The sequence below is a fragment of the Anastrepha obliqua genome, chromosome 4 (assembly GCF_027943255.1).
Source record: "Anastrepha obliqua isolate idAnaObli1 chromosome 4, idAnaObli1_1.0, whole genome shotgun sequence".
Taxonomy (NCBI): Eukaryota; Metazoa; Arthropoda; class Insecta; order Diptera; family Tephritidae; genus Anastrepha; species Anastrepha obliqua.
Genome location: NC_072895.1, coordinates 98,731,279 through 98,747,322, shown reverse-complemented (window position 1 = coordinate 98,747,322; position 16,044 = coordinate 98,731,279). Strand labels below are relative to the sequence as shown.

The following is a 16,044-nucleotide window of genomic DNA, read 5'->3' as shown; positions in this document are numbered from 1 at the left end:
TATGTTTGTGTCATGGGTACAAAAATAAGTTTCGAACAAAAAAATTAAAACGTTTACCGAAACATTTGAATTGATGAAAAAGTTTATGGCGATGATTGTTCATGAAAGGAAATCGCTTTGCGTCCGTAGAGGCCGTCCAAAAGGCTTGTACCGACATCCTGAAGGACATTCTGGTCAATGACCTGAAACACCCTTTTGAAAAGCTTTTAGATCGCGCAAAACAGTGTAAAGAGACCAGAGGGAACTATTCTGATTACAGAAACTCGAAGTTATCAGAACAAAGCTGGCGTCGTTTTTATTTTAGCTCAATCTGGTTCTTTTTGGACTTCACCTTGTTTTAATCGGTAAAAAGGATCAGTAAAAAATATCAAGTACTGCTCAAACTGTTTGAATATAGCTTCGAGTAAAAATTTTTAATTGTAAAATCAGAATTTTGTTTTCAGTTCTACTATTTCAGCGAAAATTCATTCTTTCATGTTTTGTTTAAATTTTACAAATATTTGCAGTCTATCTAACAAAAGCGTGACGGGCAAAATTCAAGCTTAAAGTTTTATTGCAGACAATTTTAAATACTGCTATGTAGATAGGCGCATCTTTTTCGCAATACGCGTTGTGCAATTTGTTAGTTTTATGAGAAATTTCCTTACGTGCAAGCGTACGTTGTTAGTGGCGCAAAATTAATTACCCGAAAGCATCGAACGATGTTTGAAAATGACGCTGTAAGTCGATAAATTTTTACACTTCTGACCTAGACAACCGCAGTGTACAAACAAACAAGCAATGGAGCGCGTAAAGGTAAGGAAAGTGTTATTTATTAAAAATATTATTTTTACTTAGTAAAAAGTTATTGAAAATCCAAATTGGATGATTAATTTTGCGCCACCTGTATGTATTAGTATATTCTCCTTCATCTCTCGCATAAATATATTTTCTGTAATAATCGAAATAAATATTCTCACTACAATAACAAGTGCTTAGAAAGCAATACAAAAATATGAAATTGGCCGATAGTGCTCTTAACATTCAAATATGCATAACTCTGTTAGCCCTCTGTTGTCAGCAAACCTCAAATGTAAACAAAAATCAGCGCTTTGAGTTAACTTTAATGCCATGGAAGCACTTAACATTTCTGAAACTTAACAAAAAAATTAATACATTAAATACAAAAAATTAAATTAATCTACGCAAATTAAGTCTACACTAACTGACCTCTAAGCATTTTTGTATGGCTATCGTTCACAGTTTTATGCAAAGTATACAAATGAATATAGAAATTTACAAAAAATATATATTTTTATGAAAAGTTGAAAAGTTAAGTTAAATCACCGCAAAAACAAAATTTTCTAATTCCTCATCTATCAGTTTTTTTTTTTTTTGCTAGAAGTCCAATCGAGTGTGAAACTACCGTTTTCGAGCCAGTTTTCCCACACCTGTAATCGTTCACATTTACTTATTTTTCCTTTTAATTCAGTTGCCAATTCTGTAACTTTGCTTTCGTTGTTTATATTTATTGTTTATTGCACAAATTATTTGCTCTGAGTTTTTTTTATTATTTGCTTCTAATTCAAACCAGTTCAAATGCCTAACCGGCAACGACTAAGGCAAAAAAAGCACTAAAGTACATAAATATGCACAAATGTGTGAGTGTTGTTATTGTTGACACACTTGCCGCAAAACCATTTCACTCCCAAGCAAAGTGGCTGAAGGTGAAAAACCGAATAATAATTCAATTGTGTAAATAATCAGAATATTGCAAATGTATGCAGAAGAAATTGAAAGAAAAAAGAACAAACATAGCAGCATAGACAAAATAATATTTCGTTTTGGAGGAAAATCACAAAAAAAAAAAAATGGTAATATTAACAGTGGTTGTTAAGCAAGTAGTTATATGTAAGGGTGCATGTGGCATAATGACTAGCAATTTGCTGGTACAGGGCCGAACTAAATTTCTGGAGATTCAAATATTTCAAAGTAATGGAAATTCTAAAAGAAGTCACATAAAAACCATTTGCTCTTCAAAGGTGGCAAAAATAGTAAATAAACCTACTTTCACGCTTAAAAATATTATAATAGAGACTCTTATCCCAGAAGGGCTAAGGCTAGGCCTAAAACATCGAAGATTAAAGGTATTTCATTATAATCGTTCACATATGAATTTTTTCTCAACTGTGCGTGAAGGAAAATAGTACTTATAAGATATTTATAAACAACTATAGCTTATATGAAAATACATATATACCGGGTGGTTCATTTAGAATATTTTGTTTTTATTTATCAGGAAGAAAAACATTGTCGTTAAAAATGGCACAAAATTTCATTCAAATTACCACCGCAGCTGGCTTAGAGTAGACTCGTATATTCAACTAATTTTTTCAGTACATTTTCATAAGTTTCAGTACATGCCACCCTCTAAGTCAACTGATTTGAGTTGTGTTTTTTTTTTGTTTTTTTTTTTTTTTTGTTACATTGCCACAACTGTGATTAACATTCCTACCAAAATTGTATCGCCAGTGCTTGCCAGTTACGCCGCCTTGAGTGAATCCACAAATCTTCTGCACGTGTTTTCGATTTTTTATACTTTTAAAAATTCATTTGAGTTTACAACACAAAATTTGTATTAAATTTTGCGTTACAAGTGGATTCAATGGTGCGAGAACCTTAGAAATGTTGGGAAACTCGGTAATGATACTTTTAAGAAAGTGACTTAAAAGCCTTTGTGAGTCCATTGAGAAGAACGAACGTGGTGGTAGGCCGTCCACATTGAAAACTGATGAAAACAGTTGAGGTGTAAGAAAGTGAAAGAAAAGTTGATAAATAAGCGCAAATTCAACATCAGAGTGCTAGCAGAGGACTTGAGCATTGCTTATGGATCCGTTCAGGACATTTTAGTTAGTGATTTGGGTTTGCGCCGTGTTGCTGCAAAGTCGGTCCCAAAGAAACTGAATTTCATATAAACAAGGGACCGCGTTGATATCGCCAAAAACATGATTTCCAAGGCTGAATCCGAACCAACATTCATCAAACGCATCATTACGTGGGTTTATGAGTACGATACGCAATCCAAACATCAAACGAATAAGTGAAGAGCTGCAAGAACAAGACCAAGACCATGAACCATCATCATCCGTGAATTATTGACCAAGGCCGAAACGAATAGCATCCAACAACCATCGAATTCACCTTATATGGCGCCCTGTGTTTTTTTTTTCTATTTGATCGAGTCAAAAAACTACTACGGGGAACGCGTTTTAACAGCTAAAAGGAAGTAATGGAAGACTACAATTGAAGACGACTCTGATGGCTATACCGAAAATAGAGTTCCAGAAATGTTTCGAGAACTGAATCAAAGGCTGGCATCAGTGCGTTGCAGTTTATGGGGAATACTTTGACGGCGATAATATCACTTTTGACGAATAAACTTGTATTTTGAATTTTTGGGTTATATTCCGGTTTCGATATATTGCATTTAAGTCGCAGATTCTGGACAGTCAATTGAGGTCATTATTCCCGCTGATTACTCAATTTTTGAAAAAAGTTTTTAATATTTGCCAACATTTTTAAAGCGAAATATTTTGTAAATGCCTAACCAGAAACTAAATTTCCTTTGCATCGTGGATTTTATGTTAGTTGTCAAAGTATAAGCTGTCAAATTCCAAAAGCTATATGCACCACCCTGTATATATGAATATGTACGTGCAAATAGCGTCTTTGCACATACTACCAGATAATATATGGATATGCAAATATTAAATGGTAAAACTAAGCTATTATTTTCGGAATAATATTCCCAATATTCCAGACTAGCGGCAAGAATTGCTTTTGAAGCAGAAAAAAAGAGAAAAAGTTGACATTGAACTACAGGAAAAAATATGGAAGTAAACAAAACGCGGGGAACTAACAAAAAAGCAAAAAATAAAAGAAAAAACAAATTACTAAATAACACTGTGCAACAAAACGCAACTTTTTCGAAAACAATTTCTGATTTTTCTCTTGGCATCTAAGTTAAAAACTTATTTTCAGAATTCAGTGTGGATTGCGGCGATAATAATTTTTCGGAACATATTAATCTTCTAGTTGCTTAACATATGGCTCTTTTTGTCAGTGACAAAGAGAAGGTTAATATGTCCCGAAAAATCTGTCAGGGAAAATAGAGTAGAGTAGAAGTTCGTACATAAAATTAAACAAAAATAATTTCGACTCATATCTTTATATATATATTCCTAGACGAAGTGTGTTTAAAAAAGAAAGTGTGTGGTAGTTCACGGAACCCGCACGATTGAAGTGAAACTTCTTTTATCAACAAATCAATAATTTAACTATTATTTCAATATAATGCATGCAGAAGTCATGGAAAGCATGGAATGGAATTTTATTAAACAGAATTATTTATTTATTTTAATATAAAAAGAAATGAATTTATTGTACTCAATTACATTTGGTTCTCGGCATTGTCATTATCATTATTGGATTCGTTTTCCAAAAATGAAACAAGGGCTTTATGGTAACTGAAATACGTAAAAAATGATCTAGGTACATTCTAATCTATCAAGGTATCGATGAAATACTGCATCAATGGTAGTTCCGCATCTTGTTGTTGGTACTACAAATTATCACTTATCGTACAACCGGAGGATTCACTGTCACGGTGTTCAACAGTAGCTCTTAATTTTTTACGCTCCAAATACTCACGTTGCCGTTCAGCACCTGTTTTCGGTTTCCGTTTTTGTTGATTTGATGCCATATTTAACAGAAATCAATCAACAAAACAAAATATGTTTGTAAGATTTGCTCAAAACTACACACACACTCTATGACGCGTCTCGCGTTACTAATAATATTGTGTTTGGGATAACTGTCAACTGTTTCCACCGAAATGCGTTCGCAAAGTGTATGGTCTTTGGTATGGTAAACAGATTTATGATACATTATTTTGCGGCGACAGCACAGCGCGATAGCCCAGCGGCTAGCAATGTGGGCTTCCGATCCGAAATCCTTGGTTCGAATCACAAGAAAATTTTTTTTTTTTTTTTTATACATTTATTTCAATTTGTTTTATGATATGTTTATGAGCAGATTTTTTTCATGGCAGAAATACACTCGGAGGTTTGCCATTGCCTGCCGAGGGGCGACCGCTATTAGAAAAATGTTTTCATTAATTTTGCTTTCACCGAGATTCGAACCAACGACCTCTCTGTGAATTCCGAATGGTGATCACGCTCCAACCCACTCGGCTACGGCGGCCCTCAATCAAATGTCATATTTACAAATTACATTCGATAAGACGACACGCCACGCCAGTCTTTTAACAGATGGCGCTGGCATAGCGTGAGTTTTACGTAGTTTAGCGTAGTTTTACTCCTCACAGCGTTTCATCCACGCCACGCTTTTAACAGATGGCGCTGGCGTAGCGTCACATATCGATGAAACGCTATGGTTTTACTCCTCACAGCGTTTCATCCTTCGAGACAAAAGAAGTTTCACTTCAAAAGTAAGGTGACTTTTCAAATTTTGTGATTTTACAAATTATATTATATTATATTTTTTAGATTTTGAATTTTTTTTTCTTTCTTTGGTGTGTTGGTACACATATACCCAGTTTTAACTATATGACGTATTTAGTGCCCTTTCTGACAGATACAAAGCTTAGACGATTTTAGTTATTCTCAGCGATTTCCTGCAATCGAAAAAAGTGATCAAATAATTCATATTTTCTTGGCCAAAAACAGCCCCTAAATCATTTCTCAAGTACCTGGTGGAGGAGCTAAGAAGGACAATAACGCAAGAATTCGGCAAACAAAGGGTGCGTTTGTTGGCCTGAAACGCATTTGGTATTCGAACAATTTGAGCACAAACAGCAAATTACGATTGTTCAACTCCAATGTCAAATCTGTGCTGCTTTGCGGCAGTGAAACATGGTTGACATCCAAAGAATTATCAGACAATCTGGAGACCTTTGTCAGCAGATGCCTACGTACAATATTGTGAATCTGGTGGCCGGAAAATTGGATCTCCAACGAGGAGCTTATGAAGCGTGGTAAGCCAAAATTCATCAGTATGGAAAATAAAGAAATTAAGGACACACCCTACGGAAATCCGAGTAAATGAGTATTTAAAAAAAAAAATCACCTTACTTTCTGAACACACCTCGTGTATCGAGAATATTTGGAGATAAGGCCAAAATATTTCACACAAATGGTTATAATTGCATAAATTAATATATTTCTCAACGCGAAAAATTTGTCAATTGTGTAGTAAATGGATCGGAATTTAATTTTCAAAGCAAATTATTCCAAATTTCAAACGCTGTTAATGCAATATTATGCAAGGAGGCCGTCGTAAAACTTTTTTAACATGAGTGCCTGGTTCCGCTGAAATGTCAGTAAAAATATATGTGTGGAGGTAATACGGAATTCAAACTTCTATATTTTTCCTTTCACTTCGCCAAAACCAAAAAAAAAACCCAAAAAAAAAATAATAAAAAAAACCGGCCAACGTACGTGGTGACCTTCTTAAGAATGAAAGAAAAAGAGAAAAAACTATTCTCAAAGCATAAAAACTTAATTAGTTCCTCAAACTACCAATGCAACATCAACATTTTTCCTTCTGAGGTGGATACTACTAAGTAGGCCTATTCTGAGAGTACCAGCACAGCTTACTAGAACCGGAATATAATATATGCAGTCAAGGACTGTCACTGCAATGCCATTCCAAAAAAAAATGTTAAGATATATTTTTTGTTCCTATAACAAACACAATGACTGCAACCAGTACCCTTGGCACTCGAGTCAGAGCCGCATATCGGACTAGATACCGGCAGTTTGTGGCACCAACGCATTAATTCAAGTGCAATCACAATACAACCTGATTGTTTATTTTTTCTTGTTTTTTTGGGTTTCTGTAAAATAAGAATTTAATGATTTTACACTCACAATCGACAACAGGTTTTCTTTGTGTGTTTCTGGTGCACTGCAAAGTCAATTTGTCTGCTTAAACCAGTTCAGCAACAATAAATTTATCGATGTATTTAAATATTTGGAATATATTTTGAAACACAGTTATTATTATTATTTTTTAATTGAAGTATGTCACTATTTAATTGCTTTATGGACAACAAAAAAAATTTCAAACACAAACTTTTATTTTCACGCATTAAAATAAACAAAAAAATTGCCGGAAATCAAATAAAAAACACAAAAGGTCCGAGAACAGCTTCTCACAGCTGACTACTGCTGAGGATGCTTACACAAAAAATGGCGAAATCTGCGAGCAAACACCAAAGTATCGACTTTTGTGGAATTCGCGTGAGCAAAATGTTTCCTTTCAAAACCCTGCAACACGGCGTTATTCGCACGAAACTTCTGCTTCAGACTACAGCTGACGAGGCAGTGAATTAACTTGGCTAATTGATCGTTTAAGTATAATTCGTTCAGGCCTAACTGGCGACTACGACCGACAACTGAGTTGTTGATGATGAAAAGCGCACGAATAATAAAGAAATAAAAACAAAATGCAAAGTAAACAATCCCAGCAACAACAAACACATTTACATTGAATAAAAGTATATACAAGTACCGCTGTTAATGTTGCTGACGCCGACAGCGACTGCGACGGCGACGCCAGTTACGATGCTTTTCTACTGCACCACCTCCACCAACCGGCTGTCGCACGACGAAGTGAGTAGGTGTGCTCATGTACGTACGTTGCTGTTGTGGTTGCCATAATTAAAAGAGCGCAGAGAATATTAATAAAACGGGGCAGCACAGTAACAAAAAAAAGGAAACAAGACGAAGCACACCAACAAACCCCTTGTGAATTTGGTTGAGTGAGCAGCATTTGTCGAAAGGCCGCAAACAGCGAAATATCAACGAAAACGTTGACGAAAGTTGACAAGTGCGAAGTCGCTGCGGGCAGTGAATCTTTGCTTAACCTATGCCCGATATTTGTCGGTGTTTCGGCGTCTCGGCGTTTCGACATTAGCATCAACGGTAGCAGCAGCAGCAGTTTTTGTGTTCGTCAACGTCAACGTCGTTGTTGGCGGCAGTGCGGCTCGCATGAAAATGTGTTTTGGCATTTTAACGCTTTGGCGCTGTGCATGTCTACTCAGCCGTGCTTTTCAGCAATTATTGCATGCCTTTTTTTGCGTGTGTAGCGTCTTTTTTTTGTTATTGTTTTTACGTTCTTTCTCATTGTAGCCAGCAGTAAAATAGTTCGAGTCACCATACGCGAAGTGAAGTGAAAGAATGACCACACCTCTGATGTAATAGACAATGGACAAAAGTATGTGGCGAGGCTCAAGGTTGCGTCAACCATTAACTAATAGGAAGAGAGTTGGTGCATGCGAGCGTATCTTACCTCATCCTGGCGCGATTTGACGTAATATCTCTTAAATTTAGCCGATTGTGAGTTGAAGGTTGTTTTGTTTTATTCTTTGTTCATACTTCCTTTCCATTTTCTCACGACCAGGTGGTTGTCATTGGCAAAAAAAAAAAAAAAAACAGACGAAAAATTCAAAGGAACAGAACTAGCAGAACCACTACTAGTTCGGAGAACAACTACTACTACATAATTCCAGTTTGTCAATTTTGTCAAAGCCCGCCTATAGGTCAACTTTACTCAGCTGCGCACACCGTTCACAAATTTCTATTTCAGAAAAGTTCGACCTTCTCAACTTTTGAGGCGCGAAATGAAAAATCACTTATGAATTAATTGTTTGTTTTCGAGAGTGTCTGAAGCCCCAACGAAAAATACCCGTACTCCGTTTTAATTTCTAAGAGAAAACGGAAAAGGGTGGAAGGAGGCTTTAATAGTTGATATACGAGTAGAGGCAAAACAAAAAGTATTTTATTGGGTAATATTTATATTAGCAATGAGCTGAAGGCCGTGGCAGCTGTGCGTCCCTTAAATTAGGGCAATAATTAAAGCACACGCGTTTTGAGTTCAACGTACAAGTATTTATTTTTCCATACAATATCACGCAAATAATCTGACATCCACGCGCCGTAGGTGCATCTTTCTCGCACTTATGTGATGATATTTCGGTCGCGTTGTGCATCTATGCCCAAATATAATATTTGAAAAGCATTACTTGCTCTACAATGTTTCTGTTAACCTCCAGTTTACATCTTCTTGGGCCTTTTGATATTACCATGGATTTGGTTTCCTCCGTAGACATTTCCATGTTGCTGTATTTCGTACTCGTTGTTACGAAGCGATGCAGAAGTCTCTGCATTGACTTCGCAGTCTGCTATTAACAGACTGCTAACAGACTATTAACTGCTATATTATTAACAGCATCCTCTGCATACCAAATAATTGTTCTGTTTTCATTATTTTAAAGAAAAAATTCTAAGCCTTCATTTGAGCATAATTGAACTGTGAGCACAAATTTAGATTTTTCTTCCAAATTGTCAAGATTGAAAAGAAAAAAATAAAAAAAGTTTAATTACTCGAAAAGAGAAAAGAAAATATATGTTTTCGATAGGATTTTCCTTATTTTCCGATAAAAAAATATAAAAAAATGCTGATGAATTTTTTGGGAATGCAAATTATTTCCAATTTAAAAAAAATTACTTTAAATTTATATTTTCATATTTTTTTCTAAAGGGGTTTCCATATATTAACAATATTTTATTAAAAAAACATGTGAACAAGTTTTTGGTAAACAAATTATTTTCATTTAAAAATATTTTTTTTTTAATATCACAGGTATTAATTTAATTTAATTTATTTAAAATTGTATTATAATTTTTTTTAATTATGTTTAGTTTTATTCCATTTTTAACATATTTAAAGTTTTATTTTAATTTCTTTTTTTAATTTTGTTTTAATTTTTTTTTTACTTTTTGATTTTATTTTCGATAAGATTGTTTAGAAAACAAATTATTTTCAATTAAAAATATTTTTTGTAATATTATTAATTTAATTTAATTATTTAATTTACCTAAAATTTTATTATAATTTTTTTTTTTTTAATTTTGCTTAAAGTTTTTTTTTTTACTTTTGTTTTCGATAAGATTTTTCATATTTTCCGATGAAAAAAAATGTAACAATTTGTTGAGAACAAATTATTTCCAATTAAAAAAAAATTTTCCTATGACTAATATTATTTCATTTTTAAAATATTTAAAATTTTTTTTTAATTTTTCTTAATTTTGTTTTAATATCTTTTTTTACTTTTTGATTTTATTTTCGATAAAATTGTTTGGTAAACAAATTATTTTCAATTAAAAATATTTGTTTTTACTATTATTAATTTTATTTAATTTTAATTTATATAAAACCTTTTTGTAATTTTTTTTTAATTTTGCTTAAATTTTTTTTACTTTCGTTTTTGATAAAATTTTCCGTATGTTTTGCTTAATTTTTTACTTTCGTTTTCGATAAAATTTTTCCTATTTTCTAATGAAAAAAATGTAAGAACTTGTTGAGAAACAAATTATTTCCAATTTAAAAAAAAATTCCTATGTTTAATTTTATTTCATTTTAAATATATTTAAAATTTTATTTAAATTTTTTTTTAATTTTATTTTAATTTTTTTTATACTTCTTGATTTTATTTTCGATAAGATTGTTTGATAACAAATTATTTCCAAGTAAAAAAACAAACTCTTAATTTTAGAACTTTTTTTTTTAATTTTTTTAATATATTTTTTATGAAAATTGTTTTTTACTTGGAAATAATTTTTGTACCAAAGCAATTTTTGAATTTTTTTTATCGCGAAAAAATACGGAAAATCCTATGTAAAACATTTATACTGTTTCCCCTTTCGCGTACTTACTCTAGACGTAAGCTTAACTTAAGTTACGTAAGAACTTAAATATGTTTACTGAATCAGCTCTAGAACCTCGTAGAACACGCAATATTTTCTTATAATTTTCATTTCAGTTTCATGGAGCTCGATAAATACTTCTAAGAATCCTAATCAATACCTGCTGTAACTCAAACATAATTCTAAACCTGCTCTTCTGTTCTGACTGACTAAACAGAACTGTTAAAAGATACACATTTATAGCAAATATATCGTTCATAATTAGCCTGGACCTAATAATTTTACAAGTTGCTGCATTTGTGGACTTTAAAGATGCCACTTGGAATAAATTCACATGCAATTCCGGTATCCATGTTTTCCTAATTCTAGACGTCTTAAACGTGGTAACCAATTTCGATGAAAAACAATTGTTTTGTACTTATAGAGTCCCGCAGATGGCCGAGTAGATGGCGCTGGAATCGAGATATTCGTAAAACTCAAATTTGTATGTCGATTTGGTTCATACTCGAAATATGTCTTAACTAATTAAAATGGAGTGTTTTTGGAGCCAATCCTACAGGAATCAAAATTTCTCAAAAAATTGTATAGGGTGGACCATGTAAAATTTGTTTTTTGAATCGGCTATAAAAAACACCGTAGCCGAATGGGTTGGTGCGTGATCACCATTCGGAATTCACTGAGAGGTCGTTGGTTCGAGTCTCGGTGAAAGCAAAATTAATAAAAACATTTTCCTAATAGCGGTCGCCCCTCGGCAGGCAATGGCAAACCTCCGAGTGTATTTCTGCCATGAAAAAGCTCCTCATAAAAATATCTGCCGTTCGGAGTCGGCTTGAAACTGTAGGTCCCTCCATTTGTGGAACAACACCAAGACACACACCACAAATAGGAGGAGGAGCTCAGCCAAACACCTAACAGAAGTGTACGCGCCAATTATATTATTTATTTTTTTTTTTTATAAAAAACACTAATCAATATTTTTTCAAACTTTTTTTTTTATTTTGAAGATTGAACATTATCATTTATGAATGAAAACTAATATCGTTCAAATGACTGCCACGACTGGCTTTACAGAAGGCCATTCGATCAACCCAATTTTTAAGCACATTTTCGATTGTTTGGGCTCCAATTTCATGAATGGCAGCTTCGATTTCGTGTTTTAAAGCATGCATCGTCTCTGGATGGTTCGCATAGCATTTGTCCTTCACGGCTCCCCACCAAAAATGGTCTAACGGGCTTAAATCACAGCTCCGAGGCGGCCAATTGATATCGGAATTTCGGCTGATTATTCGGTTTTCAAAAACGGTAGCCAAAAGTTCGAGTGTAACTTTGGCTGTGTGACAAGTTGCACCATCCTGTTGAAACCAAATGTCGTACATGTTATCCTCTTCAATTTTTGGAAACAACTCGTTGAGCATGTCACGGTAACGCTCGCCATTTACTGTAACCGCGGCTTCTCGCTCATTTTCGAAAAAAAAATGGCCCGATGATGCCGCCAGACCAAAAACCGCACCAAACAGTGACTCGTGTGAATGCATTTGCTTCTCTACAGTACCGTGTGGATTTTCTGAGCCCCAAATCCGACAATTTTGCTTTTTAACGTAGCCAACGATGTGAAAATCAGAAAAGAAGAAGAAGACTCACCACTTTGGAAATAGGTTTTCAATATTTCCCAATTTTGTTCAAGCGTATAGCGTCCCATTTCGTAAATGTCAATCCTTTAAGTAAATTATGAACACATTTGACATGTCATTTGCATAGATAATTTTAATTTTCTTTAAATCTATCCGATCTCCGAAGAAATCTGAGTAGATCTTGTGGTGCTAAGGAGCCAAGGTGGTCGCTTCTTAACACATCAGTGCCAAAGACCTTAAACCTTATTCGAGCGAAGGCGGGGCAGACGCACGGGAAGTGGTCCGCCGTCTCATCCTCCTCCTTCATATTAATAACATAAGTAGATATATTTTTTGAAGAAAATGACCCGGCAAGGTTGAACTGACAAGTCATATTTATGGTACGAATTATGAAAGCACAGGGTTTTTTTGTATGATTTTTAGAGACTGCCAAGAAATGGAAAAATTTTGCCGATTTTCCTCACCATGGTCACGATATGTAATTTGAGATGGACACATTCCGTGAAAATTTGTTTCTAAGACTTTTTTTGGAGCACCCTTCTCTGAGTTTTCAAGAAAATGAAGCTGGGTATGAGATGTCTTTGCCATATCCTATTTTTCATTTGCCCCACAGCATTAAAAAGAGACCTTCCAGAAGATAAGCCCATTAGTCAAATTTACCAAATTACTCAGTCTTTCATGAGGTTTATTTTTGATGGTAATGCGTGAATCTTTGCCGCGCAGCAGTCAAACTTAATATCAAACTTGATGAAAGAGAAACGGAACGGAGCCTACTACCGAAAAAAAAGGAAGTTGAGTAGCAGGTTTCAGAAAATTGAGAGAAGAATGAGTTCCTGTGAAATATGTTAACTAAAATCTGTTACAGAAAGAGAATCAGAATCTGAAAGAAGTCGAAGATATTTTTCAAAAAGCGCAGCTGTAAAATCAACCTCTTGAATGCGTCAATTTGAAGAACAGAGAAAACAGATGAATTATCTTAGTCTTCCTCGCAACCCTTAACTATTAGTGGGCCTGTAGTAACTACTACTGAAATTCGATTTTCATAATTCGAGTATCAGATTACGTGTGATTACTCACGTGAACACTTGTTGCACCTGCACACCGGCCCCTTTTCCTAACCCAGAGCTTTTAACTAACTAATATTAGTTGGATTACAGGTATGTAAAATCTCTAACTAAAGTGGTATTACAAAAATACTAAACACATAAAAATATGGTGAGAAAACAAACAGCGAGATAAGGCAAAAGCAAAACACAATGGCACGACACGAGTGAGAGCGAAAACGTGAACGTGAATTCGCTTTCGTGCACGAGGTGTCATAAAGCATTTTTCTCACCTACATGAAATTAGTTAATTTGTGCATTTGTGGAAGTACTTATCTAAGAAAACAACTGCATTAGGGTGTACATAACATTGTTGAGCCTTCCAACGCTATTCTTAGCCGATGTCGTAGCTGAGTGTCGTCTAAATTTACTTGTGATTTCATTCTTAAAAACCTCTTTCAACGAAAAAGTTGAAGTGAACATAGACGCAGTTGGGTGAAAAGTTCGTTGTTGTAAGGCACTGGATCATGCTTTCTCTTGAAAGTAAAAAAAACATTCCAAAAAAAAACTTTTGACTTGCGCAGTGGACACTGATAATATGAAAGACTGTACATATCGTGTTTCAGCTGCTCCATTTTCCGTGAATTTGAAGGGATCAGCTGTTGAGGTGCAGCAATTGTAGAATTGGGATTCAATTTTTGTGTTTACCAACTACTTTTCTCGTTCCTATTTTTTCGCTTGCTACTTAAAAATTAACTTTACCAAACTCATTCACAAAATCTGACCCTACTGGTCCCTTGAATTCCATTTTCTATTCAATTATTCTTAACCTTTCGCCGAAAGATATACTAATATCATAAAAGGTAGACTGAATGGAAATTTTTGGGTGACAAGATATTTCACTTGCTGATTCAGATCATATTAATGTGGCTGGGAAATCAGGGAAACTCTCACAGGACTAGCTACCTCTATCCCTATTCTATCCCATCTCTCTTTCTCTTACTTCTCTCCTTTCCGTCCTGACCATCTATCTTTTTACTTTTCAGAGCTTTGAATGCAATGGAATTTTTAGCCTGAGTGTTTTAGTAGTTACCAATCTTTCGGTGCTTCTTGGCTCGCCTTTTTCAAATTTCATTTCCAATTTCCATCTCGCTTGGCTAAAACAGCTCCGTACGCATATAATAATTTTTCTTTCTGGAACTCCCCACGTGATGAATTTTGTGACCTCGTAAGAATGGAGCTTTAGTAAATTTTTTTCTATTTTTTTAATAAAAATTTTCATGCCATAAAACTTAAAAATTGGCATAATCTTGCCGCAGGTTTTCAGAAAATAACTACATTAAGATGTAAAAAAGCTTTTATAGCTCTTTATACTTGTAAGAAAGCTATAGGCAAAACCTGGGGGTTTTCACCTCGGATCATTTATTGGATATATCCCTTTGCACTCGATTTATTTTCAAAGTTGTTGCGTGTCAACTTGTTATCATTCTTAGCTAAATGAATTAAAGTAATTTACAGTCGTAGAATTCAACGTATTATATTTATTTCATTAATTATTAATATAAAATGTTTTATTTTTTGTAATCTTTTACAGTGTGATACTTTTTAAAACAATTTCCAACGTGAAGAAAAGGATGGTAATATTGGTAATATTGGTTACAGGCATACATTAGTATTGTCACCTCCAGTGTGACTTACGAGTTGTAGAGTAAATTAGTATTGTCACCTCCAGTGTGACATACGAGTTGTAGAGTAAATTAGTATTGTCACCTCCAGTGTGACATACGAGTGCAAAGGGATATACCTCGATCATCAAACCGATACTCTTCTATGGTGGACATCACTCGAAAAACGGTGTAGAGTAGCCACAATTGACCGAGTCCAAAGAACAGCCTGCCTCCTGATAACAGGATGCTTAAGTACAACATCTACTAAGGCTCTAAATACGTTGCTTCACTTGTTCCTTGGTTTATCTGGCTGGCAAAGCGATTGCAGCGAAAGCAGCGACACGCATGAATGCTATATCGAAATCGACTAAGTATCTTGGCCATTCGGCCATACTGAACAGGAACACTGTTATCTCTTCCGACATAGACTATCATGTAAGTCTTCCATCACCACCCTTGCTATTCTCCTGTTCACTCCCAACTAGGGAAGAATGGAAGACAAATCTTACCGAAATCGATGGCCCTCTGATTATATTATATATACAAATGGTTCAAAACAAGACGGTAAAGTGGGATTTGGAATCTTTTCCAATTCCCCTCACATCAATCTATCATTTAGATTACCCGACTACTGTAGCGTATTCCAAGCGGAAGTATGCGCTATCTGGTATGCTGCGAAAACTATCTTAGAAAAGAGAATTTCACTAGAGGATATCCGCTTTTTCACTGACAGTCAAAAAACCGTTCGAGCACTCAGCTCCTCTTATACCCACTCAGATGTGGTTCGATCCTGTCTCTTATCTCTTAACGAGATAAGTGTTCAGAATTCTGTCCAAGTTATCTGAATACCGGGTCACAGTGGATTCGAAGGTAACTGCAAAGCTGATGAGCTCGCAAGAGCTGGAGCTGCGCAATCAAATGTTAGTAACTTACC

At 34.6% G+C, this 16,044-nt stretch overlaps 1 protein-coding gene across 1 annotated transcript in view; it reads right to left on the bottom strand.

The window, feature by feature from the left end:
- The window catches only part of LOC129243797 (putative inorganic phosphate cotransporter), a 130,472-nt gene extending 123,069 nt beyond the window's left edge, over positions 1-7,403 (bottom strand). The window contains exon 1 of the mRNA XM_054881115.1: positions 6,930-7,403. The gene's annotated coding sequence lies outside the window, so the exon portion shown is untranslated. The remainder of the gene's footprint in view (positions 1-6,929) is intronic.
- Between the last annotated feature and the right edge of the window lie 8,641 nt (positions 7,404-16,044).